This window comes from Cavia porcellus, unplaced genomic scaffold, assembly GCF_034190915.1.
Source record: "Cavia porcellus strain 051 isolate PalLab524CR breed Dunkin Hartley unplaced genomic scaffold, mCavPor4.1 scaffold_6, whole genome shotgun sequence".
NCBI lineage: Eukaryota > Metazoa > Chordata > Mammalia > Rodentia > Caviidae > Cavia > Cavia porcellus.
Window position 1 is genome coordinate 31,165,559 of NW_026947489.1, and position 14,181 is coordinate 31,179,739.

General features: G+C 35.7%; 1 long non-coding RNA gene across 1 annotated transcript in view; it reads left to right on the forward strand.

The window, feature by feature from the left end:
- The first annotated feature begins 3,734 nt into the window (after nt 1-3,734).
- The window catches only part of LOC134476409 (uncharacterized), a 34,176-nt gene continuing 23,729 nt past the window's right edge, over nt 3,735-14,181 (forward strand). The window contains exon 1 of the long non-coding RNA XR_010048020.1: nt 3,735-4,018. This is a non-coding gene — a long non-coding RNA (uncharacterized LOC134476409). The remainder of the gene's footprint in view (nt 4,019-14,181) is intronic.

Below are 14,181 nucleotides of genomic sequence, written 5' to 3' on the forward strand. Positions count from 1 at the left end.
AAAGAAACAAATCATCTGTCTGAGAGAGACAGAAGAGGTCCTGACTGGATTACCCATTCTGTGTGATTTAGAGCTGCATGTGTTTTAAAAAATGCAATGTAGACAACTATTTATAATAAAATAATTTCAAATTGCACATATACTGGAGAGATTGCCATTTTAGCAATGTTTGTAAATCTGTTCAATTGCAATAAAAATTTTTTTTCTGTGTTAGCATTCTGTCACTGTGACAAAATATCTCAGAAAATCAATATAAAAGGAAGGTTTTATTTTGGTTCACTACTTAAGAGGTTTCAGTTCATAGTTACTTGGCATCTTCTTTTCGAACCTTTGCAAAGCATATCAGGGAAGTTTGTGGCAGAGTCAAACAATAGAGAAGGGTGCAGGGATCTATCTAATACCTGCCTTAGATGCATACCAATAGTAGCTCAACTTCTTCCCACTCAGATTCACCTCCCAAAGTTTCCACTATTTCCCAGTAGCACCACAGGCTGGCACTCAACCCTTTACCACTTGAGCTGTAAGATGCAGACCACCGTATTAGCCCTAATTGTTTTCAGAGCCGCCTGTATAACGTTGTTCTCTGGAGTCACTGGAAAAGGGCAAGATTGTGAGAGTCTCTATTTTTATGTAAATGTCTTCAATGTGGTATATCATTAATATTTCATCAAATGCATTTGAGTCTTTAAACTTAGCCATTCAATGTGCTATTTTACAAGAAACTTATTTATTGATTTTCATGGCTTTTAAATTAAATATATTTTTTTGAAAATCATTCTCTTGGTTTTGATTTATCTTGAGATCAATACTTTTAGGACTTTTATAGTTTCATTGATTTACTAGCCAACACATCTCTTCAAATAACAGACAGTAATTTTAGCATCAGTTACAGCTATGATAAGGAAATTGCTACACAAACGATCATAATTCGAAGTGAAACTCATGCAGCATTTTGGTTTTCATTTCTTTGTTTTATTTAGTTCACATTATGTTGCCATTGGGGTAGGTTTGTCTTCTATTAATAAAATTGTTCAGTGAAGTTTCTTTCTATCTTCAAATAGGAATGAAAATTTCTGTTCTCTAATATAGCTAATGATGCTAAAATAGATTTAAAACAGAAATAATTAAAATTAAGACTTGTAAGAATGCAACATTTTGTGCTTATATTTATACTTTCTCACTTAAGTTTGGTGGGATAGATAAAAAAGTGTTCCTAAGGGTTCCCTTCATGAATCCTTTGTGAAGGACTTGTGGACAGCTGGCTCATGGGATTTGCTGGGGCAACATGACAAGACCTGTGCTGTTTTAATGAGATGAGTTGGGCACGTGAATGGTTATGAAAGCACTCAAATGATCACTCTCAAATTCTGTAGTTATCTTGTAATGTACCATAAACAGATTATGGGTTCTTATTGGTCCAAGCAAAACATTTTGCATAGCAGTAGAATAGATTTCAACCCAAGGGTCTTAGGATACCGTTATAAGTTCTCTGATGTTTTTCTGGGAGGTACTGGACTGATAAACTCTATGTAGAGATTAGGCTTAGGAATTAAATCTGGTTATAGTTATCAAAACAAAACAGCAAAATAATGCAATGTAGAGAAAAGGGTAGCTATTTTCTCAGATAAAAGGCATTTAGAGTGGGGTGTGGAGTAGACTCAGTGATTTTTCCTTCAGGACTCCAGAATTCTTCCATCTCATTGTTTCTCTGTATATGACTTTCTTTCTGAAAGTATTTAGCAGCCCAAGAGAGCAGTTATTCCCTTTCAGATAGCTGAAAGGGTGGGGATTCGAGTTGGTAGAGCAAACTACATTGTAAGGTGCTTTCTGAAACTTGCATGCACGGTTTCTATAATTTATTGACAAAAGCTTTAATTGCAAAATGATACAAACTTAAAAGAGATATTTTAAAATGTAATAACATACTCTATGGTTGTCCAAATTTTAGTACCCTATTTGACGGGAAGAAAGAATGGATTCTTGGTGGTGGGGTTATATACTAGACACAGTGATACCTTCAGAAAATGGGTATGTCAAATATTAATGCATGTCAGAATTCATTAGAAATTCAAAAATAGTTCAAAAAGAAACGTAAATTTTAAGTGCATGCTAGCACACACACACTTGAGAGAGAGAGAGAGAGAGCGAGAGAGAGAGAGAGAGAGAGAGAGAGAGAGAGAGAGAGAGACAGCAGACAGAGGGAGAATAACATGCCCTTTTAGTGATGGATCCTGTAGAGACTTGTACAATTTGAAATATTATAACTGACTTGCAACTTGGCATGAACAAATACTCATTGTATTCAGATTTCCAGGCCAAATGCTAGATGGGCACAGATGGTTTTCAAATGAAAATATATTCAACTGGCAGGAACACTCACAGCTGAGTTTGAAAACCTTCAGAAGGGGATCATCTATGACAATGACAGGAATGTGGCAATGCAAAAAGCAGTGACTGTCATGAAAGAGTTTAAGGAAAAAACAAGCAGAAAAGAGTAATATGGTATGCAACTGGCTTTGAAGGACACAGTCAGAATAATTTCACAGCAAAATATAACTCCAAATTGGAATAAGAATCAGTTTGTGCCTGTAAAAATGTTATAACCTGCAGAGCTTTTCCTGATTTGGTCAAATATACAAATTGACATTAGACTTGGGCAGCTCCTCAAGTCTAGGGAGACCCAATAATGGAGAAACCCTGGGCTTAAGGAATCCTGGAAAGAAGGCTCTCTGTAGCAATGTGTCACAAGAGATTTTCTGTGCATAAGGAAGCATAAACTATGAAATAAAGTCTTTTATTTGCTAACCGTTGATAGGTGTGTCTATATTAGCAGAAATTAACCAATTAAAAATGTGTCTTTTTGGTCAGGTTAATAAATTAGAATCAAAGGGCTTCTAAAATGTGTGTATGTGGGAGAATATGTCAGCCTCAGAGATATGATTATTTATTTTAGTTCATATTTATTTCCTTTTAGACAAGACACTGCTGTTAAGCTTTGTGAGTCAGGCTTCTGTATCTAAACAAAAGGCAGCAGCTACCTTCACATAGATCCAGTTACTGAGTTCCCCAAAAGGGAGATCCCCTCAGGGTTGTAAATAAAGAAAGGAAGGGAGTTTGGAGGAAGAGGGGATGGGGAACAAAGGAGCAAGATGCATCATGTACAGGTACAAACTCCCTAAGATGAATGTGATCATTATGTATAATTAAAATGTACCAATAAAAAGGAAAAAATATTGTTTTCCATAGCTCTTATTTCATTTCTTTCAAAGGTTTAATTCTATTTTCATTTAAGTCTGCCTAATATTATGGAGTCACGTATTCATGGAATTATCTAATATTCCCTTTATAAAGCCTTTTTACATAATTTCAAATCAAATTCCCTAGGTTTCTCTGTGGTAGATCCGGGATAACTGATTTTTAATTCTGCTTCAGAATTTCTACCAGGTCAAGTACTAGGTTATACACAGAAATAAGTGTTTGTTTTCACTCCCCAACCTTTTGCTGGATTATAACGTCCTTGAGAAAAATCAGTGTCTTGTTCATATTTCTTTGTTTACTGTGTGATAGGAGCTGAATCTAGATGCTCATTCATTTATTTGTGGAAGCTTTACCTCCCCCACACCCCGTGAACTGTACTTAGAATAGGTCCTCTAAGAAGATAGTTAAGATTAAGTGAAGTCACGAGGGTGGGGCCTCAGCCAGTAGACTGATGTCCTTGTAAGAGGAGGGAGAAATGACAGCGGCCCTTTGCAGTGTCCTTCTGCATGCACAGAGAGATCACTAAAGACAGTAGTAAGACAGCTGTTTTCAACCTGGTGAGGGGAGCTTCACCAGATTTCAAATTTTTCCTGCACTTTGCACTTGGACTTCTAGCATCTAGAACTATCTGAAAATACATTTCTGTAATTCGGCCACCTAATCAGTGGTATTTTTGTTATGGTAGCTGTTATAATTGGAAAGCAAAATATCCCCTCCAAATCCTCATGGTGCTGAAGGCTTGATTTCTGACAAGCATTTGGTAAGTGAGTGGATCATGAGGTCCCTAACCTGCGGCTTGATGATGCTGGGAGGTGGGGTCTGCTTGAAATGAGGAGATTAGGGTCACGTGATCTGGGAGATACATTTGGTCTCCAGTGTGGTGTTCTATTGTTCTTTTGCTTTCTCTCTGCTTTCTGGCTACTTCAGAGTGAGGACCTCTGCTTCTCAGTGCCCGCCTCATACTGCTCTAATGAACTCAGAGTCTCATACTCTTCATCTAAAAAGGACCTAACTGTCTTCCGGGAGGTGCCTGTGTGTTATATTGTGCATTAGTCTGCTTGAAACACCTCACCAAGTGTCGAAGTAACAGAAATTTGTTTCTCCTAGTTCTCAAAGCTGGAAGTCTCAGTTGAAAATGTTGATAAAGTTGAGTTCTAGTGAGTTCCCTCTTCCTGGCTCCCAGATAGCTGCCTTTTCACTCTGTCTTTATTCTCTTCTTATAAAGTCACTTATACTACTGGATTAAGACCACCTGAATGATTCCACTTAACTTTGACTAGCCCCAGTCTTCACCTATGGGCACATTAGTCATGAGACAGGGCTTCAACACGTACGTTTTGGATAATTCAGTTCAGTTTATAGTTTGGAGATGTGAAAGTTAACTAACAACAGGGTGAATTCTAAATGCCTATTCAAGAAAAAAAAAATTCATTCACTTATTTATTTTTCTTATTTTAATGAAGAGCAAGTTTTTTTACTTTTGTTGTTTGTGATATATATATACATATACATATATATACATATATATATATACATATATATATATATATATATATATATATAATCATGAAACACGATCTCATCTAACCCTAGGTCATAAAGATTTAATGCTAGGTTTTCTTCCACAAGTTTTATAGTTTTAAGTCTAACATTAAGGGTAATTGATCCGTTTTGAGTTAGCTCAAAAGTAATACAGGTAGATAATAATAAGTAGTACAGGTAGATAATAGGTACATAATAATAAGTTACAAAAGACTTTTGTTTCGATAAAAAAAATTCAAACAAAATAATTAGGGGATAACAAAAGTAAAAAGATTGTGTGTCATAATTTAAAAGAATGGCCAAATGTTACTCCATACAAGTCAAAGAAAAAAACACTTTCTCTTACAAAGAAAAAACAAAGGAAAAATGTTCTTTTCGATGAACAAAGAAAAAGTATTAGTATTAATGAAGCAAAGTAGTATATGTCTTAAACTTTTTTGCAACAATGGAATAAATCATTTGGGAAATTCTTTGAACTTCCATTGTCTCAGTTCTCTTAGAAGAGAAGCCATGCAATATGCAGGTTTGCATGTGGGATTCATCTCACTTAATATTCTGTTCTCAAATTATATCCATTTGTCTAAGAAAACCACAAGTCTATCTTTTTATGGCAGAGTAGTACTCCATTATGTATAAATACTGTATTATCTTAACCCCTTCGTCTGTTGCTAGATATGTACACTGTTTTTCAAGATCTAGGCATTATAAACTGTGCTACTATAAACGTGGTGTTCATTTATGTCTGGCATATAATGTCTTTTAACTCTTTTGGAAAGATATCTAGACAGGGTCTAGTTGGATTGAATGGAATTTCTATTTTCATTTATTTAAGGACTCTTCACAATGATTTCCATGGTGCTTGTACTAGCTTACATTGCTATCATCAATGTGGAAGAGTTCCTTTTTCTCCAAATTCTCACCAGGATTATAATTACATTTCTTGATAATAGACTTCCTTGTTTTAGTAAGATGATATCTCAGTGTAATTTTGGACATTTTTTCATGTATTTATTGGTCTTTTGTACTTCTTTAAAATGTCTATTCATTTTGTTTTTCCATTTTTTCGTTGGGTCCTTTATTTGGGAAAGTGTTATTTTTTTGAGTTCATTATATATCCTAGATGTAAGTCTTCTGTCTAAGGAACAGCTTGCAAAAGTTTTCCCATTGTGTAGGTTGTCTGTTTCCCATGTTGGTTTGTTTTTTTGCTGTGAAGAAGTTTTTAAATTTGATATGATCCTATTGGTTGATTCTCAGTATTATTTCTTATGCTATTGAGAATCTGTTTAGGAAGTCCTTACCTATGCCTATGTCTTCAAGAATTTTATCTATTTTGTCATTCATCACATCTTTGATCCTTTCTATTTTGGTTTAGTACATGGTGAGATACGTAAATCTAGATTCAATTGCCTACATGTAGATAGCATTTTCCCAGCACTATTTATTAAACAGGCTATCTTGCCTCCAGTGTTTGTCTTAGACCTTTTTGTCAAAGATCAAATAGCTGAATGTTCCTGGGGTTATTGCTGCCTCCTATTTCTATTCAATTGATCCACATGCCTCTTTCTATGCCAGTACCATGCTGTCACAAGGACTTTGTAATATAACTTTGAACCCCGGATTGTGACACCTGACTGCTTTGTTTTCATTACCCAGGATTGCTTTTGCTATTCTGAGTATTTTATAGTTCCAAATAAATATTAACATTATTTTCTCTAGTTTTGTGAGAAATGCTGTTGATATTTTGACTGTGAATACATTAAAATTGTATATCAATTTTGGAAGCATGCCTCTTTTACAATCTTAGTTCTGCCTATGCAAGAACAGGGGTATCTTTCCACATTCTGATGTCCTTTTTCTTTTCATTTTTTCTTGTCAAAGTCTTTCACTTCCTTGGTTAGGTTAATTCCTAAGTATTTAAGTTTTCTTGATATTATTGTTAATAGTGTTGTTTTCGTAATTTCTTTCTTGGTGAGTTCATTATTATTGTAAAGGAACACTATTCATTTCTGTGCGTTTATTATATATCCTGCTACAGTGCTGAATTTGGTTGTTACTTCTAGGAGTCTTTGGTGAAGCTTTTTGGGCTTTGTAAGTAGAGGTTAATGTCATCTACATCAATAGAGATAATTTGACTTTGCCCCTTCCTATAATTTTTTTTTTCTTTCTCTTACCTGATTGTTCTGGTTAGTGTTTTGAGGATCGTGTTGAACAGGAGTAGTAATAGCAGAAATCGTTATCTTGTCTCTGACTTGGAAAGCTTTCAGTTTTACTCATTTGTATGTTGTTGGGCATTGGTTTGTTATAAATGGCTTTTATCAGATTGAGTAAAGGCTCTTCTACATCTATTTTCTTCAATTTTCTTTTTTTTATTATGAGAAGGTGTTGAATTTTGTCTAAGACATTTTCTGGGTCTATTGAGATGATCATATTTATTTTTCTCTTTGTCTCTAATGAATTTCATTTATTGATTTCATAAGGCATCCTTCTATCCTTGTGATGAAACATAATCGATCATGGTATATACTCTTTTTGATGATTTGTTACATTCTAGTTGCCAGGATCTTGTTAAGGATTTTTGTATCTATATCAATTACAGAGATTGGGTTATAGTTTTCTTTTTTGGTTGTATCCTTTTCTGATTTTGAGATCAGAATAATGCCGGCTTTCAGCAATGATTTTGAGAGTACTGCTTCTCTCTTGATTTCATTCAAAAGTTTGAGAAATATTAAAGTTATGTATTCCATGAAATTCTTTTAGAATTCAGCAGTCAATTCACCAGGTCCTTAGCTTTTATTAGTTGGTTAGCTTTTTATTACTGCTTTAATTGTATTGCCTGTTATTGGTTTATTCAAGATTTTTAAGTCTTCTTAGTTGAGTTTTGGTAATTCATGTATATCCATGAAAATCTTCATTTCTTCTGAGTTTTCCAATTCTTTGGCATGTAGGTTTGTGAAGTAGTTGCTAATAATTTTCTGGATTTTGACACTTTTATGACAGCAAATAAACATGAAAAACTGTTCAACATCTAGTTTTATCAAGATGTTCCCCCAAAAGCTCATGTAATCATAGGTAGGACTTTTCAGAGTAACTGGAGTTAGAGTGGTGATGCTGGAACTGACTCACGGTGCAATGCTGGGATGAAAAGTGCCCCACTCTGGGTCTGAGTATTATCCCTCCCTAAGAGTGGGTAGCCTGGATGGCACATAAGGGGAAGAAGGAGGGCTGCTGCTGTCATGGCTTGCTGCTTATCCGCTTGCTGCCTTTTTGCCTTCTGCCTGCCATGAATCATTTCCCTTCTGTCCTGCTACTCTGCCTTGGAACTAACCAATTTTGAATTGAAAGCTCTACACACTGTGAGCTACAATAAACCTTTCCTCCTTTAACCAAGTCAGGCAGTGTCCACTGCAATTTCACCTTTCTATTTCTGATAGCATTGATTTTTTTCTTCTTTTTTATTTACTTTTTTAAAGATCAGATTGACTAAAGGTTTGTCTGTTTTGTTTATTCTTGCAAAGAATCAGCTCTTTGAAACACTGATTCTTTATACCAATTTTTAACTCTCCATTTCATTGATCTTTGCTCTTACCTTTATTTCATTCCTTGTACTAAGTCTGCATTTGCTTTCTTTTCTAATGCTTTGAAGTGTATCATTAGGTTCTTTATTTGGGCTCATTCTATTTTTTTGATGCGAGCATTCTTGGCTATAAACTTCCCTCATGAGAGTGCTTTAATTAGGTTTGATATTTTGTACTGGCATCATTATTTAATTCTAGGAACTGTCTTATTTCTTCCTTAATTTTTTTCTGTGACCCACAGACTATTCAAGAGTGTGCTGTTCAATTGTCATACATTTGCATAGTTTCTATGGCTTCATTTTCTATTGATTTCTATTTCCATTGCACTTGATAATATGGTAACATCTTAATTCTTTTGCATTTATATAAGCATGCTTTGTTAGCTAGGATGTGGGCCATTTTGGAGAAGGTATCAAGATATAAAAGCAGGTAAGATTTACTAGCTCATCCATTCTCCTCCTTCCCACATAGGGCAGGGGAAGAGGCCAGCGTTGGGGGATGTGAAAGGACCTCTTCAGGAAGAAAATCATTTAGATTTTTCACTTTTTCTTTAATGTGAAATTCTATGAAAGTTCCAAATAAGTATCATTCATTGTATAACTTTTTCCTAGGTATGAGAGCTGATGAAGTATGATAAGGTCTTAAATTAAGCCAGGTAGGAGGAAGTGAATAATCATAACTGAGAAAAGGGTAGAAACATATTGGAAAGAGAATTTTTGTGTCTCAGTTTTGAGATCTGGAATATCATTGAATTACTTTAAATTTTCATCAATTAATTTTTTCAAATTTTATTTTATTGACAAATAGTTGTCTATCTTTATGGGATACAATGTGGTATTTTAAAACATCTATACATGTAGAACAAAGGCTAATTAGTATATCCATCATCTCAACTATTTATCATTTATTTGTAATGAGAACATGTAAAATCCTCTTTTAGTTACCTCAAAATATGTAGTACATTATTGTTAACTAATCATCATGCTGTGCAGTACAACATCAGAATTATTCCGCTTAAGTAAACTTTTCTTATGCATTGACTAATGCTTTATCTTTTCTGATCTATCTTTTGCCCAGGCCCACTAGCCTCGCTCACAAATACATGCAAAGAAATTGAAATCAGTATGTTGAAGATATACCTACACTCCTATGTTCACTGTAGCACTGTTCATAATAGCCAAGGTACACAATCACCTAAGGTGTCCATCAAGGCATAAAATGAATTTTAAAATGTAATTTATAGCACACAGTGGAATAGTACTATTTAGTATATAAGATAGGAAATTCTGTCATCAGTGACAATGCAGCTAAACATAGAAGTCTTACAAATTAGGTACAGAGACAAACAATGTATGATCCAATTTGCATGCAGTTTACAAAAAAACATTAAAACTTGTAAAAAGTAGAATAAGGACAACTACTGTTTAGTGCATGTTATTTCAAGTTTGTATGACAAAATATAAATGAAGTGCTATCCATGGGGATTTGGACATATATGATACTCTTTAGTTCAGTTAGAAACAAAGGAGCTGGGTGAGCCACTCTTGTGGCTTATCCAACTGGAAACATCACATTACCCTAATGAATATTCAAGTTTAAATTTAGGAGATCTCACAGATTGCTGAAATCAGTAAAGCCAGATGGTGGGAGGCACCTAGGACCAATGGATGTCTGACCCTCTAAATACTGGAAGCCTGAGTTAAAAAGTCCTTTTTTGCCCACTTTGTCCTTCTCTCTGTTCCTGCTGCTGCCTGGTGATCTTCGATAAATATAAATGCATACTATGAGGTGTATGCTTGGTAATTCTTTCCTTGCTGTATACAAGAACTTGGACCATTTTCATCCATTCAATTGTATCAGTCTTGATATTTCTCTTTCTAGTCCTTGCAATGTTTCCTTCACTAATGAAGTATGTTACTGTTAAGCCACTCATAAATTAAATCTGTGGATTCAGCTTGTGGCTTTTTATGGTACCAAGTAACCAGGGAGTACCGAGGCATTATGTGAACTATGCCACCAAATACAAGAATATGGAAAACTTCAATAATTCTTAAATTCTCCCTTGCATTGAAGGTGAGCTAGTATCACAGTTGGGCAAGGAGCAAATTAATTTTGATTGCAAAAATAGACTGCTATTAAGAACATCATGGAAACCTAAATAGACATTTCCAGGGTTTTTGTCTTCTGTCTTCTCCTGTTCATTCTGCCCTACAAATAGGTCAGAGAGGAAGTTGCTAAGTTTGGTGTTCAGCTAAGCGAGATGGCAGTGTTGGCTAGAGATGAAGCAATTCAGCTCAGTCCAACAAGGTACAAGCTCCAAATTAATCCTTTAAAAACAACACATATGAATACGTATTTCAATGGGTATTACAATCTGGTAATTAAAAACATATGTAGATTTATGCTAGTATTCTTTAACACTAAGTTTAACCAAAATCTCTACAAAATTTTGCTTCAACCTTTGATATGAGCTAAGTGCTTTGGTGATTAAAACATACATTTATAATAAAACTTAAAGTATAATGTTAAAGGCCCTTCAAAGTTTGGAACTTTTTTAATTTTAATATCGCCAATGTTTAAAATAGTATCTGGCACACAGAAGTTTTCAGTAAGTTCTGAGTGTGGGTTGAATAAAAGCAATTTTAAAATATGCAATATTGAATTGATGGTTTTATTTTCTAAAGATTATTAATTGCCTGCCTATGTGAACAATAAAAGGAACAAGAGTGTTCTGCAAATAAACTAGACATTTTCCCTGGTGCCTTGAAGTACCTTGTAAATATTAGTGAACATGTTTCCTGTTTTACTGTAGGTCAAAAAACTAAACTCAGTGACTCCATTTCTCCTTATTGAAGGACCTGCAATTTTTTATAATTTAAACCATCAAAATGAAACATCTTAAATAATTCAAAAGAGAAATTCTAGTTTCCATCTTCATGTATCTCCAAGGATTTCCTTTGTTCATCCAGTCCCCTGCAAAAGTCATCAAATGTTCGAATTCACAGTCTGTGACTTGGTGACCCTGAACCTCTTGGTGGCCTGGAATGAACATGGAATCTTCTTATTTAACACTTGGAGCCCAGTCAGAGATTAGTTTTCCTGCAACCTTCTGATGTTAGTGAAAAGGGAAATCAGAAACAGGACCATTCCTGTCTGCTTCCTTATAGTGAGAGTGTGAGTGCCTCACAGAAACGGGACTGGACACTGAGTTCCTGTTTGCTAAATCTTTTATCCCAGTTATTAAAACTTGCTGCTCATTAGAGCTGTGGACCTGGAGAGCACTTCATTGAGATGATGAACAGTTTACAATCTAAGTAATCTGTGTATTTCCCATTTTGCTCATTCTAGCAAGGTACAAGTTCCCAAGTTAAATGCTTAGAAGGTGGGGTGAGGGTTACTTACTTATGTTCACATATTCTCTGAAACTCACAGAAGACTGATTTTTTTGTATAGAGAGTTATGCCAACCCACTGAAAATCCTTTGGTTGCCTGCTTCCTTGTCTATGACTTCTCCATGTAGTTGGTTCTACTCCAGCTTATTTGAAAGGAACATCTGTTGGATGATTTGGTGTGATGTCTATGTTTGTTGAAATTTGGCCCTGACAGGTCAATGTAAAGGAACCTGAGAGGGAGCTCAGCGACTCTTAAATACAGGAACAGATTTGCAAGGATGATCCAAGACAATGGCTCCAAGATCAAACTGGACCACAAGTTAGCCAAGGAGGCTGCAAATTCTTTATGGCTCAGTCCTCTGGGGTCTCCTGTCACTGTGCTTGCCAATAGTACATTTTACTTCCATGTGGCATCTTTTAGTTACTCTTGACACATTCTAAAGCCATATGTGTTTCACCAGATGTCATCTAGTGCTTTAACTGGGAGATCATCCCAATTCATATCTCTCTTTAAACCTGTGTCACTTGAATAGTAGCCACAGTTCAGGGTAGTTGATTCATGAACATCTACTAAGGAAGAATGTGGGTAATCTGAGGAAATGGGATCCACAGCAGTAACTATCAGACTTTATTCATATGTGAAATACTTTTAAAGTCTGAATGTTTTCACCAGACTGGTAGCAAAATCAACTGATGAAATTGTTCCTCTTTTTTTCTTCTACCTACTACTTTTTCAGTGAAGTGCTAATGGTAAAGATATCAGAACAAGTAGAGGAAAAAAATAAAAAGAAAGAAAGAAAAATAAAAAATCCATACCCATTTTTTTCCCTCCCCTGGAAATCCTATTTAAAAGGTAGTTTCTCAGAGATCAAGCCAAATTGAGTCAAAAAGTAGCATTGGGAACCTGCAGTTGGGTAAACCTATGAGTAAGTACTTAAGTTGTAAATGTTTGACTGTGAACATCTCCTTTACAATGGCTTCACACTCTCGGTGTGATTCCAGACCCTGCTTTGAAACACCTCATAATGTGCCTCTTACAGTTCTATTCTCTGGGATTATGGAACAATGCAGAAATATCCAGCTCCCTTATAAGAATGGAGGGAGCTAGGGATGGTGTTACATCATAGAAGTGCTACTGCAACCCTCCTCACTTCTGTGGAGACCCTAAGCAGACCCTCTCTAACTACCCAAGGGGTATCCTGTGAATGATTAGATTCTGGTGTCTCAAACGTTTTAAAAGTGAAAAAATCAGTGTTAGACTAATCAGTGTTTAACTAACCAGTGTTTTCCACTACAAAGACTGCTGCCTACTATATGTTTACAAGGTGCCTAAATATTAGGCACAAATACTTTTTCATTCAATTCTTACCAAGAAACTTTTTTTTTCACTAGAAAACTTTGGAAGCTTGTTCGCAATATATTGATGAGGATAGTGAAGTACAGGGAGATTACATAACTAGTGCCAGGGAAACTATTATCAAGTAGTAGAACGTGGTGGTGAGGTCAGGTCTGCACATGAGCTTCTCGAAGTCACGTTCATTGATGTGTGATGTGCCTAGGAGAAGGCTTTGGAGGTGGCAGATGTTCAGTGGATGTTGTTGAATGATGACCTTAGTGGGTGATCCAGCATATGTACCCTTAATTACTATTCTCTACTGGTTCCCCTTGGTGTCCTTGTTTCTGTCTTTTACCTGCCTCTCTGTCCCACCCTCTTTTGAAGGTAGTTGGCTCTAAAGCTCCAGAAAGCAGCTGAAAAAGTTGCATCTCAGAACATCTGACCTGCTGAGGGAAATAGCAGTGATCAGGACGTTTTCTCCTAAGCATTATGACTTTTCTTCTCCTTGTTTCCTTTCTTCTTCCATCTCATTTTTCTTCCAGCAAAGACTTTTCTTAAAAATCCCTACCATGTATGCTGAGCACTGGGGATTTCCTATGAGTGAAGCTGACAGTCTCTGCCCTTAACCAAGTTACTGATTAAAACACAGGCATGATCAATGTCTTGACATAGAGGTTCAGGGTGTTATACAACACCAGCACCATCATCAACAACAACAACAACAACAATAACAGCCCAATTTGTTCTTTGAGGTCAGGGAAGCCTTCACTGCAAACCTGAACTTTAAGACAAAGCAAAGAATGAGTTCACAATTAGCCTGGGATACTTGGAAGTTCCTGCTTGAGAAAGTTTTGAGGAACACAGGAATCAAAACTATTTTAATAATAACATGCAGAAGTTGTTTACTGTTTCCATCTTGATTCAATTAGAGGTGTGCAGTATAGGGCCGCAGAGGGTACATATCAAGAGATATCACTACAGAATGAGCAGCAGAAACAGAGAGGAAAATCTGTCTTCTAGCAAGCCAGACATTAGAAAGGTCTGCAAAGTTAAATCAGTTCCATCTGTCTTGCTAGTG